This window comes from Natrix helvetica, assembly GCF_964273705.1.
Source record: "Natrix helvetica genome assembly, chromosome: 9".
Lineage (NCBI taxonomy): Eukaryota > Metazoa > Chordata > Lepidosauria > Squamata > Natricidae > Natrix > Natrix helvetica.
The window spans coordinates 11,721,460-11,739,741 of record NC_138560.1 but is presented as its reverse complement, the minus strand read 5'-3'; positions in this window follow the sequence as shown (position 1 = coordinate 11,739,741).

The following is an 18,282-nucleotide window of genomic DNA, read 5'->3' as shown; positions in this document are numbered from 1 at the left end:
AATATGAGTTAAGACGTTGTACTGCCTACCCCTTTACCTGTTACTTATTCATGCCTTTCTCTCCGCATTGTTTTGAAAGATGGATACTTCTCGAAATTCTGTCCTTGTTTCTTTTCCACGTCTTCACTCAAAAGTCTGTTCCGGCTCATTTCTCCATTAACTATTAAAACTTATGCTGCCTTTTTTTGCACATCAGCAAAGAGCTGTAAGTGCCTTGGAATGGCTTAGAGTATTAGACCATTCAAAGTGTACAGTTTCTGCCTCACTATCTGCATAAAATGTACCTGAAACCACTTAACATTTCCATAGAAAGAGACACTTGTCACTGTGTTTATATTGGAGTAGATTATGGTAAATTATCCTTTTGAATTAGGTAGAGAAAGGAAGAAAAGGTGTGTTGGTTCTCTGTAACATTGCCATGCATTCCCCCCTTCCTCTTTCTTTCTTTCTTTCTTTCTTTCTTTCTTTCTTTCTTTCTTTCTTTCTTTCTTTCTCCTCTCTCTCTCTCTCTCTTTTCTTTTTCTTTCATAGAACAGAAGAGTTGATTTGGAAGGGATCTTGGAGGTCTTTTAGTCCAATCCCCTGCTTAGGCAGGAAACCCTATGCCACTTCAGACAAATATTATCCAACATCTTCTTAAGCACTTCCAGTTTTGGAGCATTCACAACTTCTGGAGGCAAGTTGTTCTACTGATTAATTGTTCTAACTGTCAGGAAATTTCTCCTTAGTTCTATGTTTCCTTCCTTCCTTCCTTCCTTCCTTCCTTCCTTCCTTCCTTCCTTCCTTCCTTCCTTCCTTCCTTCCTTCCTTCCCTCCTTCCTTCCTCCCTCCCTTCCCTTCCCTTTCCTTTGAATCAGTTTTGATTCATGGCAACTATCTGGTTAAGTCCCTGAAATTTTCTTGAGAAGATATTTATGTATTTGTTTGTTTATTTATTTATTTTGTCAAGCATGGATTAGATAACAGATATAAGTATAGACATGATTTTGAATACATGAAATGAATACGAATACAAGGGAACATTAGGACGGGGACGGTAGGGATGCTGGTGCGTTTATGCCTTGGAATGCCCTTAACGACCTCAGGAATGGGGTGAGGTCGACAGTGGACAGCCTAAGGTTAAAACCACTTTTGAAAACCACTTTTGAAAGTGGTTTGTCCTTGCCTCCTTCCGAGGGCTGAGAAAATGGGACTGGCCCAAGTCACTTAGTTGGCTTTGTGCCTAAGGCAGTTACGATCTCTCGGTTTCATCCCTGCTGCTTTAACCGTTACACCAGACCGCCTTTTCCCCTGTAACATTAGAAGATGCTTATTTGTTCCAATGATGGCAAATGATGCCATTCAGAAAACTGCACTAAATGGCTAAAATACATGGAAATCTATTAACCTTTCCATGTGTGTGCTTTGTAGCTCATACATACCATCATAAAGAGGCACCTGGAGCTTTTCTACAATGGAATGAATTAAAGCCTCATTTTTAATGTCTTCTTGATTTGGGCAGTAAAAAAAAGGGAAAACGTTGGAGTAGGAATAAAGACTCCATCTCTTTAAAAGCTCAGTGCGCTGAGAAACACAGAATAAAAATGATCCCTCAAGACTTCAGCAATCCGTTTGGCCTACTGCTTGCATTCCCTACAGCCTTCAGCCCCATTCCTGTTGGCTTTGAAAAATGTCACCCTGTCTATTGACTGTTTTTCCTTTCACCTGCCGGCTGGCTTGATATGATAAAGGCAGAGAATTGAGAAAGCCTCTCTGTTTTTATTTTGATTTGTTTTTTGGGGTTTATTGTTTCCTCTTCCTGGTGAGTTCATTGCTTTGCTGATAAACTCTTGTTTTTACATCTGGATAGATTCTCTTCTCTCCAAATGTCACATAATTATTTATTAGCTCGACATATGCCGTCTCTATATTAGAAGGAGCTGGGAAACATTCCAAGAGTTTCTTTCTGCAAAAAATAGGACACCTTTTTTTTTTTTTTTGGCTGGAGAGAGTGAAGAACGGAGGACCTCAGTCCAAGAGGGTTAATTTATTCTCAGGAAATAAACGATGTCAATAAAAATACACAGAAGGGCTTAAATGGAGAGAGAGAGAAGTCGACTTATATGGAAGTTCAGCTCTTTCGTTTCAGGAAATTAGCAATTAGCATAGCATGTGTCTGTTTAATAACTCAATTGATCACCATTGGTGATTGGGAATGCTATATGGATGACTACAGATAGTCCTCAATGTATGACTACAACTGAGCCCCGAGTGCCAAAAAGGGAGCATGCGTGCACATGCGCTCATTGGGGCTGCAACCCAGAAGAGGAGCTTCCCAGGGGGCAGGCATGTGCTGGAAAATGAACTTCTGCTTTTTTGGTGCACGCATGTGCACCGGCCAGCTAGGCTTTTGCTTACTGGCACGCATGCCCGCGTGTGAAAATCAGCGGACCAGTGTGCATGCTCCCGCTGGAAAATGGAAGACAAGGTCCTCCAGTTTCTGGCATTGCTGCACGCATAAAGGCCAGTTGATCATTGCGCGTACATGCATGCCAGAAACCCAGAAAAGGAAAGAATGCCGCTGCAAGTACCAGGCGACATGGCTCTGCATGCTCCTTTGGGCACGCATGCTATAGGTTTGCCATCATGTCTTTAGAGGCTCTTTCTCAGTCATGCTAAGATAATTGAGCCAGGTGTACAGACCACGTTCATATAAGCGGGAACAAATTTAGCAGGAACCAGAGTTCTGTGTATGGCACTCATAGCTGAACTTTGAGAGAAACATATTGGAAAGGAAAAAAAAACACACCATTTACCTGTCCACAGGATCCTCAGTGCGGTGTATAATTTAAAGCTATGCAGAATATAAACTTGTAATGTAACCAGAAACAAAGCATTCATTTGAAAACCTGTATTATGATCCATCAAAGCTCTGGTGAAGGCGTGCAATTTTCTATTAGGGATTATACTTCCCTAGGTGAGAATTCTGTAATCACAGTGCAGTTTTGTGTCATGTACCTATCAATCTAGCTTGTCTTCATGATGCGACGCTCAACAGGGCCCTTGCATATCATAAAATGTGGGAGTTAGAAGAGGATCCATAGGGCATTTTAGTTCCATCGCAGTGATGAGCCATACCTTTCAAATATCTTGGCTTCATGCCATTCAAAAGTTTGGAGTGGAAAAGCGAGATTCTGAAAGAACGTGGCAAACACAGGAATCTGCTCTCTAAGCAGGAGTGGGCAGCTATGAGTCCGCCTGGGTTCAGGAGAACCTGTAGCTAACGTTATGGCTGGTTTGGAGAACCTCCAAATCCCACCTCTGGCTGGCCTCGCCCACTACGCCCCTCCCCTCCCACCCCTCCCTTCCCATCCTAGGAGTCTCCACACACCCCATTTTGGATGCGAGGTAAGTTCAGGACACATCTGGAGGCTCGGGGAAGGCGAAAAACAGGCCTCCTGGAAATGGCCCCATTTCCTGCCTCTGGAGCCGAAGGTGCACGGAATGCTGTTCCCTTCCCACCAAAGGTGGTCCCTAGTTTTCTTCTTGCATTTTTACATGTTTTCTAACTGCTAGCTTGGCAGAAGTTGGGTCAAGTAACGGGAGCTCATTCCATTATGCGGCACTAGGGATTCGAACCGCTGAACTGCCGATCTGTTTGTTAGGTGTAAGCAAAGGAAGGATTGGGCTTGATTGGATTTCACTATCTCATCTTGGACTTGGGCCTGACAAGCTTCCATATGCTGTGTTGTCTGAACCATCCGCTGATAAAGACAGAAAGCCTCATTCTGAACAGCTGGTATGCAGCTGGTGTGCCCTGCAGGATGGTACTTGAACGGAGTTGTTTCCGGCTTCTTTCTACTCTAAGGCCAGGCACATATTTAAAGTTTATAAAACAGCAGGGCCACTTTGGTTTACATCTATCATTTCTGAAAAGTATCCTATGTCCTAACTGGTGCCCAAACTTCCCCACTGTGTTACAATCATTTTCATGCCAGTGGTCTCACTGTGCTGCATGCACTGAGCCAATTGGGCGAGACAGCTGCTGTGGAGATTAAGACTGGAAATCCATAGGTTGGTCTTAGCTACCAGGCTGCCGAAACTCCACGGGGAGACTTCAATCTTGATCTGAAAAGAGAACTCAACAGGCCAAAGGAGAGGAGGATGTTACTTTGCCCTCCAGTGCAGCATATAACGAAACCCAACATACCACATACCACGGAGCGTGTGCTAAGCAAAGCTGTGTGTGCCGCTTTGGGGGAATTCAGCTTGCAGTCTATAATAAGATAAAGGTTATGGCATCTTTACGGCGGTGTATTGATGATGAGCAGGAGAAGGGGAGGGTTACTGAAGGAAAAAGGAGAAAAGGGTGGCTCAGTGGCTAAGACACTGTCAATCAGAAAGGCCAGCAGTTTGGTGGTTCAAATCCCTAGCACCGTGTAATGGAGTGAGCTCCCATTACTTGTCCCATCTTCTGCCAACCTAGCAGTTCGAAAGCATGTAAAAATGTAAGTAGAAAAATAGGGACCACCTTTGGTGGGAAGGGAACAGCGTCCTGTGCGCCTTCAACCTTTAGTCATGTCGGCCACATGACCACGGAGACGTCTTTCGACAGCTCTGGCTTTGAAACGGAGATGAGCACCCCCCCCTAGAGTCAGGAATGACTAGCACATATAAGCGAGGGGAACCTTTACCTTTACTGAAAGAAAATGGGAGGAGAAAGGAAAGCAATATATAGCATTTAAAATTCTGTGTAGGCAAGATGGAGAAATAATAATAATCACAGACAGGCACCTACCACATAACACCCCAGACTTACAATTGCCCATAAGAAAGACGAAATAGTATATTTAAAAAACTCTAAACAGCATCAAAGATCCATATCTGCCTATTCTTGCAAAAATGTCAAGTCCAGTCTAAATGTTTGGTGGCTGTGCCCCGAACCACCACAAAATACAAATATCTGCAATAGAAGTCAAGGTCTGCTCTCAGAACATTTATTATGATGAAACCTATTAGCGTAGAAATTTGTACCAAAAGGTCTAAATGGAAAAGGTTTGGTCTGAACTTGAATATTCTGGACAAGTTACTTTGTGTTTCTCCACATGGCGCCATCAGCAGAAACATTCCAGAGATTTCTTGTGTTCTATATCGGTACATTATTTTTTTGCTTTTTTAAAAAAATTAAAAAAAAGTTCACAGGTGATTAACAATGGTTGCTTGGCTTCCCTGCTGCCTTAACTATCATGGATATTTTGGAAAACAAAGAAAATGTCATTAAACGCCATATTTCAAAGCATTAAATGCACACCTTTCTTCCCGACAATAGAGCAAATATTATTGCAAGGCCTCATATCAGAGGCTCTATTATCCTTTTCCAATAAGATGGCCACCAGCTATTGGGGAGAGGGTGGGGGAGAGGAGGAAATCTCTGAGGTAGAAAAATGCCATTGACTTTTTCTTTCTTTTCTGTCAAAAGCAGAAATCAAGCTATATCTTTGAGCTTTCAACTCTTTTCTTGCTTAGCATAAACACCGCATGAGGCATCTCTCCTGCCGTCCACAGAACTGGCTTCGGTGTTGGGCCTTGTAATAAGCTTCTACCCACCTGTCTTGAGGAAAAATAATAAGAACATGCCATCAAAAGCAGAGACAGAATCAACAGGGTTTTTATCGTTCATTGATTCGTCCACACTACGTTGATCTCCTGGCTTATTTTATTTTTTTTAAAAAGAAAGGCAATCAGGATGTGACTTCTTCTAAATATTGTCACTTGACTTGATTTTGTGATGGTGAAGTGCCTCATTGAATATGGTTTTTGGTGTGCTTGCCTCCCTCTGTTCAAGTGATTACAGACGCTAAGTGACATGTTCACTTTTCTGATTGCTTTCACTGGAGTGTTTCAATAAATACACCTAGGATTGTTTTTGCAGACACTGGAAGATCGAAAGAGAGAAGCCACCATTGAGAATGGTGATACTTCAAACGCTGCCCTTACTAACCTTGGGATTTTCTGCATTTATGGACCATGAATCCAGGGGTTGTGCTGACAGAGGATTGTGGGAGTTAAAATTCAACCCATCTGAATGGCATGAATTTCAGGAAGCATAATGGATGCAGGCAGGAACTTGACATGGAAGAGAATGATCAGGAAACTACCTGTGTTTCCCCCAAAATAGGACTGGGTCTTATTTTCTTTTGGGCCCCAAAGTAAGTACTAGGGCTTATTTTGGAAGGTGTCTTTTTTTCCCCACTTCTTCGGCTTGCTCATGGCGGAGCAGGTGTGCCAGTGTCCCCGCCACTGAGACAGTGGGTGGAGATGCCCCATGCACCCCAAACCAGCTTATCTCAGAGCCCCACAGCCAGGCCACCCAGGCCCCGATACCTGCCTTGCCTTACAACGGTGGCTCTGGCAGCCTCATCCATCAGGACCCCGGGTGGCCACCGGCCCACTTCTTCTGTTTGCTCACAGCTGCAATGGAGCAGGAGGCCAAGCAATGTTCCAGTGCTGCAGCCATGAGGTGAGGTGAGGGTTAATGGAGCTGCCCCAAACGCCCTGCACTGGCTTACCTCACAGCCTTGCAGCCATCCACTCCCTGACACCTCCCTCACTTCCCTGCCACAGCACCAGCACCCCAGTGGTGGGTTCCAGATCCCGTTCCAACCAGTACGGTTGGAACGGGCCCGGTGGCGTCCACATGGACGCGCGCAGCATGCACATGCATCTTAGTGCCTCCATGAGCCTCTGCAACATTCCAGCTGCTCAGCGGAGCATCGAGCAGGCGCTGTACGTGCCATGAGCATGGAAGCGCCGAAGACTTAAAAGATCGGTAAGGAGCTCGGGCGGACAGGTGGGCCCTCCAGAGCTCTGGAACAGTATCCGGTGCTCCAGGTAGGCTCCAGTGCGCCCGTACCATGGCGTGCCTCCTGCAACCTACCACTGCAGCACACCCCTTGGCCTCTTGCTCCATTGTGGCTGGAAGCAAGCAGAAGTGGGCAGTCACGTGGGCTCCTGGTGCACAGGGGTGCCACGAGGTAGCTGTTGGGGCATGGATTGCATGGCTGCAGGAACCCTGAGGCAAGCCCGTGTGGGGCATATGGGGCAGCTCCATCACCACTCCACCTTCCCTTGTGGCTGCAACACCACGAGCAACCAGACAGAATGGGTGGCTGGCCAGCTGTGCAGGCACTTAAGTAGGGCTTATTTTTGAAGTAGGGCTTATATTAGGCATACACATAAAACATTAGGGTTTATTTTCAGGATAGGTCTTATTTTCAGGGACGCAGGTTATTTTAAACTTCCTTCTGTGAACCCCTTTCTAATTCAGAATAGTATCTGGGCAATTGGTTCTCCAGACCTAAAGCCTCTTCTCAGCTGGAAAAAATGATGGCAATAGAAAGGAGGAGGCATTTTTCCCTCGCTCACACTTAATTTTGCCCAGAAGACCTAAGACTTGGAATTAAGAATTTTTAAAAAGCCAATTAATCTGAACAGATGTGAAATGAAATTAGTCTTCTGGTTCCTTCTTTGCAAACTTCAGCAAGCGGGCTCACTCTCACTGTGGGAAAACAAATGGAAAAAGGACAATGATTGATGAAATCTTGATCTGGATCCAGGAATTGATCAGCCAGGAACAAATCTCATCTCTCATTTGTCTTGTTTAAGCATGTCGGAATAGATGGTTTGAATATTCTCAGTGACTCTTGCCAGCATGTGCCCCCTTTTGCTCTCATTCTGATGATTCATTTCCTTTAAGTATATAACGTATTTGCTTGTGTTTCCATGTGGATATGTAACGGGGCACGTCAAAACACAAATATGAGATATGATGGCTAGTTCCCAACGATTCTCTCCTCCAAGCGGCGTGTTCCTGCAATTTTTGAGGACAACCTGAGTAGCTGTCTCTGCTGCCACCAGTGATACGTGGCTCACATACGTGGCATCCTTTGGCTTGGGCATAGCATCTCTAACCATTGGTTGGCATAATAATAAATGAAGATCAGAGCATATTGCTTACCTAAAGCATCTTTGGGTGAATTATTGGACCTACCATAACCTCCAGAAGGGGATCCCTGTTATCAGTACGAGATATAAAAGGGCTTTATCTATATAAAGGCTGTGTCTCACATGCTGATATATGCCACAAGACTTCACCTAGGAGGTGACATTCTTCCCATGCCACTGTACCCAGTAGCAACCATGAATCTTTCTATTTTTGGTTCTATCTACCCCTGCATATCCACAGGGATGCTCATGAGCCAAGCTCAACAGCTTCAAACAAAACCACATACCGACAGGTAATAATAATATCTATTGTGATAATGTCTACAGGTAGATATTATCACCTGTAACAGGAGACCCTTCTTCTGTCCCCTAATTCCAGCTGACAGCAAGGCCTCTCACAACATCATCTTGGGACTTCTAGTAAGCCTTCATCCCAGCACTCCCATACTGGTTGTTGTCTCAATTTGACCTCAGTTTTGGACCTAAGGCATAGAGGGGGAACTCTTTCCTAATCTGGCCTTTAGGATTTTAGAATGTGATTTCTTTCCTTCTCAGCCTATTTACCTTCACTATCTCTATCTACAATATCCAAAGGGAGGAGGAGAGAGAGTGGGGGGGAGACAAGAAAGAAAAGGGAGAGAAAGAAAGGAAGAAAGGAAGGGAAGGAAGAGGAAGGAAGGAAGGAAGGAAGGAAGGAAGGAAGGAAGGAAGGAAGGAAGGAAGGAAGGAAGGAAGGAAAGGAAGGAAAGGAAGAAAGATTAACCCATCTTCAGGGATGGGTTAACCCCAACCCATCAAGCTACAAGCCAAAATAATTCCACGTGCTGCTAAATCAGGGGTGTCCAAACTTGGGAACTTTAAGACTTGTGGACTTCAACTCCCAGAATTCCCCAGCCAGCATGGCTGGCTGGGGAATTCTGGGAGTTGAAGTCCACAAGTCTTAAAGTTCCCAAGTTTGGACACCCCTGTGCTAAATGAAAGTTATGAAAGACTGGGATGCCCAGCCATTCAAATGCTGTAGACAGGATTTATTAGCAACAGAGAGATGCCGGGGGGGGGGGGGGGCTACAATTAAAGGCCAAAATGTTTGCTTAGATAAGGCCAACAGGATCCCCCCCCCCTTGGTAACCCAAACAGACTGATGTATACAGGCATAAAATTTGCGTGGAATCTCTGCACAGAGAGGGCGATTAATGTTAATAGAACCTGCAATCAATAGATGCTTTGGCAGATCAGTTTTTAAGAGCCTGCCTTGAAGAAGGTGAAAGGTTTCATCCCAGGGATTAATAAAGCCGGTAAGTATGTGTCTCCAGCTGTCACAGGTGCATTAGCAAAGAAGCCAAGGCAGACATAATCTGAACAAGTTGAAATGGGGATGGGAAGGGGGGAAGAGAATAGGGAGGGAAAGAAAAAGGATCCATCAGTTTACAGCCAAAAGAAGAAAAACACCCTAAGTTGTCTATATGTGAAGCTCATTCCAGTTATTCATTGGTAAACAACCTTCTGGGTAAAACGAGCTTTTCCCAAACAAGCATTTTTATAAATAAACTCATCTCTCAGCTAGTCACTCCCCCTTACAGAAAACTGAACGTATTTGTCTAGATCAAGACCGAGAATGAAAAGAATTAGTATTTTTTATTAAAGATTTGAAGGAGGGGAACAAAGGGGATTTGACCGAAAATTAATTTGGTAGTGATACCGTTGGTGAGTAAATCGGAAGTGATTATTGACAAATGAGTGGTAAAATAAGGAGTCTAAACTGCCGTGGACTTTCCTCCCTCCCTCCCTCGTTCCTTCCTTCCCTTCCCTCCCTCATTCCCTTCCTTTTTTTCTTCTCTCCCTCCCATCCTCCTTCCCTCCCTGCTTCCCTCTCTTTTTTCCTTCCTTCCCTTTCCTTTCCTTCCCTTCCCTTCCCTTTCCTTCCTCCCTCCCTCCCTTCCTTCTGTTATGTATATGTTTCCTCCTGTGTGTTGTTTCTCAGTAGAAATTCACCAGCAATTTTTCTTCTACTTTCTCTCATTAAATTTGATGAAAGATAATCTACTTCAGAAATTCTTTGAAAGAAGAAAGGAATATTGAAAAAAATGTTGAAATGGAATCAATCTTTTTTTTCAGTCATTAACCAGCACAGAAGAAATGAACATGGGTAGAGTGTGGTCTTCTTGCACTTATTTAGTTATAGGAGAGCTAAGGGCTATGTGTCAATTTCCTATCTTTCAACATTCAATCATCACTCCAGTGGCTTTTTCAATAGCACTGCTAATATCAGAGCTACCAGGAAGTTCTGATCATGAGGAACAGCAGGATAATTTCTTCTTCCCCTGGAGAACTTCATAAAATTCTACACACAATTTTCTACCTTGTAAATTAGGTGGAGAGTCCTGAAAGACTAACTTGCATCTGGCTCTGCTTGATGGTCTTCTATAAATATACTTACTTGGCTTGGCAAATGCCAAATCCCTTAAACCCTTCTCTAGCCAAAATCTGAGGATTCATCAATTGCAATCGCAACATCTTGTGTATTGCATGGCAGAGATGGTATGAAGCGGAAGGCAATGAATGTGATCTTTGGTGTAGGAGTAGATCTTTCTGTATATCCGTGAAGATTCTCAATCATTGAGGAAGAGTTGTCTGGAAGTTGAGTCATGGCAACTGAACTTCTTTTCTCTTTTGGTTTGAAAATGTTTAATTGTTTATCCAAGTAGCTTCTTCAAGACCAAATAGAAGAAGCTAAGCAGCACTTTCAAGACCATGTGGAAGAAGCTAAGTAGTGTCTTCAAGACCAAATAGAAGAAGTTAAGTAGCTTCTTCAAGACCAAGTGGAAGAAGCGAAGCAGCACCTTCAAGACCATGTGGAAGAAGCTAAGTAGTGTCTTCAAGACCAAACAGAAGAAGTTAAGTAGCTTCTTCAAGACCAAGTGGAAGAAGCGAAGCAGCACCTTCAACACCATGTGGAAGAAGCTAAGTAGTGTCTTCAAGACCAAATAGAAGAAGTTAAGTAGCTTCTTCAAGACCAAGTGGAAGAAGCGAAGCAGCACCTTCAAGGCCATGTGGAAGAATCTAAGTAGCTTCTTCAAGACCAAGTAGAAGAAGCTACCTGGATAAGCAGCAGAACATTTCAAACAAACAAAAAGTCCAAGTTGCCATAACTCAATTTCCACATCTTTCTGTATAAGAATTTTTCATTGCGAAGGAAAGGGTACAATGCCTTTCTTCATGAATTCTTTTGCCATGAACCTCATTAAGCCTTTCCTTATATATATATATATATATATATATATATATATATATATATATATATATATATATATATATATATATATATATATATATATATATATATATATATATATATATATATATATATATATATATATATATATATATATATATATATATATATATATATATATATATATATATATATATATATATATATATATATATATATATATATATATATATATATATATATATATATATATATATATATATATATATATATGCCTTTCCTCATTACACTAAAACAAGGCATTGAATAAATGCTAACAATTTGCATTCTCCAAAATTGGGTGATCCTGGACTCTGGAGTAAGGATGTCAAGTGAAGATTACTCTTACTTTCCATCTCTGGATGATGTCCCAGCCCAAGACTGCTGGCAAAGCTCAGCTGGAATGATTAATAGCCCTACTTGCACATGAATCATTGTGCTAACACAAATGTCCAGAAACAGATCTCTTCTCTAGCTTCCAGCCTTGAGAGGAAGAGAACATTTCATTCTAGAACTCTGGCATTTCAAAGCAGCATCAACCCTTCAGGCCATCCCTACTTTGTAGGGATGTAAAGTCTATTTATACAAATCCGAAGGAGGTTCCAAATATGGTCTCTGTCAATATTTTGAGTTCTGTTGAGGAGATAAGGAGTGGGAGAGAGGGCAGCGTCTATGCAGGAGTATTTAAAGAAGATGACACTAGAAGGACATGGATGCACTTAGAAGCTCAGGCAAAGGATGGTTTTATAGCAGACTAGCCGATAACCCAGCATTGCCTGGGTATTTATAGACGTCGAAGTGTTTGTCTGACAGGGAGCCATTGACAGGGGCCTTTCTTCCCCATACTCCCATGCCCATCATCCCTGCCCTCTCTCTTCCCCCTCCCATATGCTCCTCTTTCCCGCCCTGTCTACGATCCTGGCACTTTGCCCCAAACCCATCAGGCACTTCCACTGACATCACAGACAATTGCCACTCTAGGATGCCACACTCACTCTCCTTAATGGCCCAGGCTCTCCGTTCTCCCTCCCATGACATCACAAACAATTGCCGTTCTAGGACACTGCACTCACTCTCCTTAATGGGCCAGGCATTCCAGAGTTATGCTGGAACACACACACACACACACGCACACACACACACACCATGGGTGTCCCCCCACCCCCCAGTATTTGATTCCAGAGGATAAGTCATCTGTGCACCAGGTTTGGTTGAAATTGCTCAAGTGCTCCAGAGTTATGCTGGAACATACATACATACATACATACATACATACATACATACATACATACATACATACATCATTTTTTAAAATTAAAAAATAAATAAATAATAAATAATAGAAGATACATGATACTAATGACAGCAGAACTAATTGGCTTTCCCCCCCAACAATCTTCAGAATTAGTTTATACTTTTAAAAAGAGATGCGGCAAGAGTTTATTTTAAGCAATCCTTTGCAATCTTGTTTATTTTAGTTTCTTTTTTTTAAAGAGACAAATGTAATTTATAACAGGGTATATGATATTTAGTGTTTGAAACATTATTTTAATTGGCAATGAAGCTTTGCAGGGCTAAAAGTACAACATTGTGAGATAACACAGCCAATTACCAAATTGTTTTTTTTTAAATTGTTGCACTGTTTTTAATAGATCTTTTAGATATTGTTAGTCTTAATTTAAAAACAAAAGCTGAACACCTAGAAATCTTGGGTTTCAGACAAATATGAAAACTAGAGAATAATATTGGGTAGACCAGGGAGTCAGAGTGCTTGAAAAGGAAGTGGAAATCTCCAAACGCTAGAGGGATTTTGTTTCTCATCCACTGAATACAAATGTCCAATATCAGGAAGCTATAGGTTGTCCTTGACATACAACCATTCATTTACAACGGCTTATGACCATTTTTCACACTTATGATCGTTGCACCATCCGCATGGTCACATGATCAAATTTCGGATGTTTGGCAACAAGCATGTATTTATTGACATGACTGTCCTGGGGTCATGTGATTGCCAATTATGACCTTCGAAGCAGACTTCCGACAAACAAAGGCAATGGGGAGAGACAGATTTATGTCACAACCATGTAATTCACTTAACATTCACTTAAGAGTTTAATGAAAAGAAGGACCAGGGGAAACATGATAGCAGTGATCAGTAATCCACTGATATATGGAAGGCCCCCAGTTTATTATTTCTGTTTTAAACTCTAGTAATTGGGCAATATATAAGCAATTAGGGATTAAACCATTAAGAAGGACTAGGGGTGACAGGATAGCAGTGTTCCAATATCTCAGGGGCTGCCACAAAGAAGAGGGAGTCAAACTATTTTCCAAGGCACCTGAGGGCAGAACAAGAAACAATGTGTTGTTCAAACTAATCAAGGTGAGACGCAACTTAGAACTAAGGAGAAATTTCCTGACAGTTAGAACAATTAATCAGTGGAACAACCTGTATCCAGAAGTTGTGAATGCTCCAACACTGGAAGATTTTAAAGAAGAGATTGGATAAACATTTGTCTGAAATGTTGCAGGGTTTCCTGCCTAAGCAGTGGGTTGGACTAGAAGACCTCCGAGATCCCTTCCAACTATGTTATTACTGTCTAACAAACGCAGTAATTCATTTAACAACTTTGCCAAGAAAGCTTGTAAAATGGGGCATACCTCGCTAAACAAATGTCTTGCTTAGCAATGAAAACGTTGGACTCAATTGTGGTCTTAAGTCGAGGACTACCTGTATACGGCTTCCTGAGTAGAAGGATATTTATTCTCTTTATATTCCACATTTCTGCTTAGGTTTAAGACAGCTATCATTTTGTTTTTAGAGAATAGTAGTGCCGGGGGCGGGGGAGACTGAAAGAAAGCAACAGAAAATATAAATATAATCATAAACATTTAAAGGCTTAGTTATGGTGAATCTTAAGTGGTCCATTAAAGTCAGAGGAAAATGGCTCCTCTAATCAGCTCTTGGGTGATCGATGTCACTCAGATGATACCTAAACCATCCTGGACGAAGCCAAAGAGAAGGGAGGCATAAATGGAAACAAACGACCACTGTCTCTGATCATAAAAGAAGCATTTGCTCAAATTAAAATGAAATGTACATTAATCTGCATGACTGGAGTCAGAAATGTCAGAGGACCAGCGAAGGAGAGCTTAAATCAGTCAATCCGAGACAAGAATATTTTCTTGCCACTTATACCAGGGGTAGCAAGCTGACCAATGAAAGGTAGGACTCAAAGAACAAAGAAACGAAATTGAGTTGGTCAGTCAACCTTTAGAAGCAAATTCATCTCAGCATGCTTCAGTGGCATTTTGGTGTTATTGTGGTCCACCGGCAGCCTGTGGAGCTGGCAGCAAAATCGGACAATGAGGAGGTTGGGGAGGAAGATGGGCCAATCCTGGAGTCTGGGGAAAGCTCTGATGAGGGCTCTGTGTCGGAGGCAGAGAGGGGGCCAGAGCCATCTAACAGTTATCACCTGCCTTCAGAGTCAGACATCAGTGAGGCAGAGGAACAGGGGGAGCCTGTTCCCAGTGCGCGCCTTCACAGAGCTGCCAGAAGGCAAGAACAGTTAAGACAAAAGGGGCAACTCAGGAGTAGGGCTTGGAGATGATTGGCCCTTCCCATAAGACATAAAGGTGGAGCAAAGCACGTGAGCCTTTGCAGGAAGCAGCTTTGTTCGTTCTGGTCGGTTTTAAACTCTGAAACTCCGTTCTGACTCTGTGCTCTTTGGCCTTGCAAAGCTCATTGGCAATTAGGTCTTTGGCAGCATTTCAAGGGAGATAAAGGTGGGTGTTTATCAGCCTTATCCCAAAAGACTGTGGGACTCTTTACAAACTATTTGTGACTCATTAAGGGCTGTGAATGAACATAATTCACAGCCGCTGAAATAGAAAGAGAGGTCTGGGGACTAAGCTTGTGATTTTTACTGTCTCAGGAAGCCTAGGTCAAAACGGGTTTGATGTGGAGGCGAATACACATAAACGCCCAAGAAAAGGGTCCAAAATTCATTTTCCTAACTGAGGCTGCAACTGATAACGTTATTAAGCTTTATATGAAGGGCAAGTAAAAAGATTTGGACCCATTGAGCAATCAATATAAAACATTAGCTCCTTGAATTACTTTCCAAGCAGCAAGATCTAGCTGTTGCATGACATACTTTATCTCTTCTTGTCTTGTTAATAAAGATATTGTGAAATGTTGACCTGCACACTTTTGGAGTGCTTGAATCATGACAGGTCTGAGGGCTGATGCACCATTCATCTCTTTGAAAGTGACTCCTGGAAAAAAAAAAGTTGAGGAGATTTATGTTCCTGGCATCCCAAAACTAAACACATTTAGGAGGACATAATTACTCTAATTAATTTCAGTGGAGCCCTTTAGAGCAGGGAGAAAACCCCAAGCAACTGCATTTTGGATTGTTTTATGGGACAAAAGCAAATAATTTTCTTTTTGCAACTGCTGCAGGCAGCTGTATAAGGCCCTTCTCATCTGTCTGTTGCAGAAAATTTGGTCCTTATGGCTTCACGTTTTGGGTTTGTCCAAGTAGGTATTTTATATGATTTTATATAGAGAAGAACAAGCGGAGCTAGAAGGCGGAGTTAGACATGTCATAAGTTTGGAATCATTGTGCAGTCAAAAGAGACCTAACCCTTTGAATTCCATTGATCCTTATCTAAGGCCAATTCAGCTTTGGCCATTAGTTGACTAGATTCACGTGTATGGGTAACAATGATAAATTCTTCTGTGCCTTGAACTCAATGAATGTTCCTGGCTATTTGCACCAGACCTTTTGCCACAATAATGCACTTGTTGGATGGGAGCCACTCATATCTTGGTTTGGTTTGGTTTATTTGGATTTATATGCCGCCCTTCTCCAAAAGGACTCACGGCGGTGTACAACATTAAAAAACACACATCCCAAAAGTTAAAAAAGATTAAATCCATATCCAAAAAAACCAAACCGAATTTAAAAAAAAACACAATACATTTAAAATAAGTTAAAATTAAAATTAACAGGCCAGGCCGGCTTGCTGGAAAAGCCAACTTTTTAGGGCGCATCGGAAGGACCGGAGGTCAGGGATTATGCGAAGCTCCAGGGGCAGCTCATTCCAGAGGGAAGGCGCTCCCACAGAGAAGGCTCTCCCCCTGGGGGTCACCAGCCGACACTGCCTGGCCGACGGCACCCTAAGGAGGCCAACTCTGTGGGATCGTACTGGACAGTGGGAGGCTACTGGTGGCAGTAGGTGGTCTCGCAGGTACCCTGGGCCTAAGCCATGGAGTGCTTTAAAGGTCATAATTAATACCTTGAATCACACCCGGAAAACAACCGGCAACCAGTGCAGGCCGCCTAAAAGGGATATAACATGGGAGCACCTAGGTACCCCTTTCCATCTTGATGGAAAGGGGAGCAATGTCAATGAAAGGTATTTTAAACTCTCTCTTAACATTCAATAGTAGGCAAAGGAATTGTTGTCCATTTTTCTTCTTCCAGATGTTCCATCTGATAAAGATTTTGCTTTCCCATTTTTTTTCTCAAGGCATAAGAGAATTTCGGGGCAATTCTCATGAATGGAATATCCACTGGAGTAGGGCATTCAATAAATTTGAAATAATAACCCCAAAGATGCTTTTTCAAAAGGCAACCAAGTCCAGCAAGCAAAACCTTGCACCAAAATTCTAGTCTTGTTGAATCCCGTGTGAGATTGTAACCAAAACTATTTTCAGGAGAGTTAAGGGATTATTTAAAGCAGAGGTGGGAAGGCTGAACAAGCAAAGATGTAGGTGGAGGTATGACATCATCCACCTTAGGAGAAAGGGAAGGTTGGAAAAATGTCAACTGGCTTCATAAATCAATTTTAGAACAGTAATGACTGCAACTGTTTCAGTTCTTCAGAGAAGATCATTGCAATTGGGGAGGGGAGTGCATAAGGAGGAGAAGTTCACAGCATGTGGGCAGAAAAGCTGTAACATTTGATTAATTAAAAGGGACGGATCCTCCATCCACAGCATCTGTTCATCTGCCAACAGTTGGCTAATAGATACTTCAGATTTCACTCATAACAGATAAGGATAGCATTTATGTAATCCTTGACTTACAACCATTCGTTTAGTGACTGTTCAATGTTACAACAACAGTGAAAAAAGTGGCTTATATGGGCCACGGTGGCGCAGTGGTTAGAGTGCAGTACTGCAGGCTACTTCTGCTGGCTGCTGGCTGCCTGCAATTTGGCAGTTTGAATCTCACCAGGCTGAAGGTTGACTCAGCCTTCCAGCCTTCCAAGGTGGGTAAAATGAGGACCAGATTGTTGGGGGCAAGAGGTTGTCTCTGTAAACCACTTAGAGAGGGCTGCAAAGCAATGTAAAGCAGCATATAAGTCTAAGTGCTATTACAACATTTCACAGCAACCCCTTGGTCGCGTGATTAAAATTGGACTGCTTGGCAACCGGTATGTACTTACAACAATTGAAGCATCCCAAGGTCATGTGATCAACTTCCCAACCGAATTCTAACACGCAAAGTCAATGGGGGAAGCTGGGTTCACTTAATGATTGCATGAGTCACTTAACAACTGCGGTGCTTCGCTTAACCACTGTGGCAAAAAGATGTCAAAGGGGTAAAACTCACTTAACAACTGTCTGGCTTAGCAGCTGCAGTGATTTGCTTAATAACGGTGGCCAAAAAGATTGCAAAACCATGTGTGACTCACTTAACAACTCCCTTAGCAATGGAAATTCTGATTGCAAATCAAGGACTGTATTATTTTTATACCCATTGTGCTATCATGTGGTCTTACAAGACTGATTGAAACACAATAATAACTCAGTGCGATATATCTCAGCAAAACAATCATTGAATATCAGCTACCAAAGGAATTCAGGGTAAAGAATAGAAATTGGAAAAGGGCAATGTTCTAATATTTGAGGGGATGCCACAAAGAAGAGGGGTGAGGGTCAACTTATTCTCCAAAGTGCCTGAAGGCAGAACAAGAAGCAATGGATAAAAACTCATCAAGGAAAGAAGCAA